We start from the raw sequence: 2,517 nt of genomic DNA on the forward strand, positions 1-2,517 counted from the left end.
CTTCGCTTTCCTCTCTCTTTGATTTCCTCTGCATTCGGAATGAGGTGGATAGTGTTTGTAAAAGAATAAATGGAACGTAAGTACCTCTTTACCACGTTAACGTTTTGCTACGTTTACCGCACATTTAAAGGCTGTTTAGTGACGCTCGGGAGCAGCTGGGAACGGGGGCGCCCGGTCGGGCTCCCGAGCTGCTCGCACCCAGGAGCCGTGGGCCGTGGGGAGTTGCTCCTGAAAGAGCCCCCGCCCATGTGCTTGGGGTGAGTCAGCAGCCACCACTGCCTGGCCCCGTGCTGGTCCTCAGGGCCTCCCGGAAGCTCCCGCACCCATCCCATCGGCAGGCAGTGCTGGGGTGAGGAAGGAGACTGGCCTTTTTAGAACTGACTCCAGTGTCCACGCGAAGAAAAGTCTCGCATTCTTGGTCATAACACCTCACGAGAAAGTTTCTGAAGCTACAATCGCGATGCCCAGCAGCCGGGGAGCGGCCGGAGCGTGGTGTGGGAAGCCCGCCGCGCAGTACCGGCCAGTGGCTGCACATGTGAGCATGTGCGTGTGCAGAGGCAGCAGGTACACACGTTCCACCTGTGCGTGTGCACGACGTGCATGTGTGGAGAGAGCCACCTGTGGGCAGAGAACAAAACCACACACAGCTAGAGACGGAGTCAAACAATGGGCATCCGTCAGAGAGCGCACGCCCACCGGCGGCTGGTCCTTGGCGACGGCCAGGACCACGCACAGTACTTGGTTGCATTCAGAATTTCCCTCCGAGTCTGTGCACATTTATTTTTTCTCTAGCATTTTATTTTTATTATAAAAGCATTGTTTGTTTTTTACAGTGAATGTGGAAACTCTAGGAAAGTATAAAGAGCAAAACCTAAATGACCTAAAATTAAACCACCCAAAGGTAGCCACCAGCAGCATTAGGGCAGTTTTAGGCCTGTTCTCTGTGCATGTATGTGAATGTGTCTACACACATGTACATGCACACGTTTACACAGTCATGTACATACTTGCACACACATACACACGGGCACGTGTATTCTTTCATTGAACATGTCAGTTTTTCTCTGTTGCTGAATCTTTTTCTTAAATGTGATTCCTGATGGATGACGGCACAGTGGCTGTCCATCGTTCACGGATGGACCCGTCGGACGCTTCCCAGCGTCTCGCTCACAGGCACGGCGCCTTACTCCTCCACAGGGTCCGTCATCGTCTCGGAATCGTTCCCAGGACTGACAGGTCCGGGTCCGACTGCCCTGGGGAGGAAGTTTCTTTGAGGCCTGTCCCTGGAGGATTGCTGATGAAGGGACAGCACAGAGGTGCCACGGGGGCCTGGCAGAGCTGGGAGCCATCGAAAGGGATCTCAGTTAAAGTAGAACTCGCCCTCTTTCTAAAGACCCAGCACATGACAGTCTCTGCCCTCCACCTGGCCCTCCCAAGACAGTGTGCGCCCCCCACCCCCTGTGTCTGGTGGGGACACTCCCACACGCTCGCACACCCACACGCTCACACACCCACACGCACACTCACACGCTCACACTCCCACACGCTCGCACTCCCACACGCTCGCACACCCCCACACGCGCGCACACCCACACGCCTGCTGCTGTCTGCTGGCTGGTTAGTCCTCGGCTCTGATGTGCGTCTGCTCAGTGCACTTGGGCCACCGGCAGGCAGGCATAGTCCTTCCTCTGCTGGCCGCCCTGCACGGAGCCATTTATTTCCTCCTGTCCGATCGGTGGGAAGAACCTGGCTTTGAAAACCGAGTCTCAGGTAGTGGGGTGACCAGGGGGGCAGCACTGGACTGGGTGGTCCCGCAGTCCGCCCGCCTGCAGGGGGTGGCGTCCACACAGACTATCGGGCATTTGTCAGATCCCTGAGCCAGGAGGCTGGAGGGTGTCCCCTCCTCCATGCTGTTGGGGTTTCTGCTGGGCCCAGGCAGAAGTGAGGGGGAGCAGCAGGGTGCACGGTGCAGCCTGGCCCAGGCCTGGTGCTGTGACCAGGAGCAGCAGGGACAGAGGCCGCAGGAGTCCGGCCCATCGCTGCTGCCCTCGGCTGTGCCGCCTGCGCGGGCCGGGCCGCCTTTGCCGCTGTCCACGCCCAGCAGGTCTGCACCCGCAGGCGGAGCCTCCGTGCTGGGTGCTTTCTTCAGCAGACCCAGGGAGCCGGGCACACAGTCCGCGGGGGCCCTGGCCCGTTTGCTTCCGCAGGGAGGGAGGTGGGCCGGCCTCAGCACAGCCCCAGCCCCGGGCTCATCCTGCTCTTTGGGGGTGAGAAGGCGGCCCCGCGGGCTGCTCCAGTGCCAGGCCAGAGCCGGTCTTGTTTCTGGCTCTCTGCCCCTGCCTTCCCGCCCACCATCCTCCCCTCAGCACCGGCTGGACGCCTGTCCCTGGTCCCGCCTGAGGCAGGGAGCCGGGGAGCTGTGCTCCGGCTCAAGTCTGGCCCAGCAGAGCTAAGACCCTGACCAAGGGCCAGGGTGGGAGGGAGGCCCGGTCCCCACAGCCCTCAAGTCCCCCTGGC

Source organism: Myotis davidii, unplaced genomic scaffold (assembly GCF_000327345.1).
Source record: "Myotis davidii unplaced genomic scaffold, ASM32734v1 scaffold750, whole genome shotgun sequence".
Taxonomy (NCBI): Eukaryota; Metazoa; Chordata; class Mammalia; order Chiroptera; family Vespertilionidae; genus Myotis; species Myotis davidii.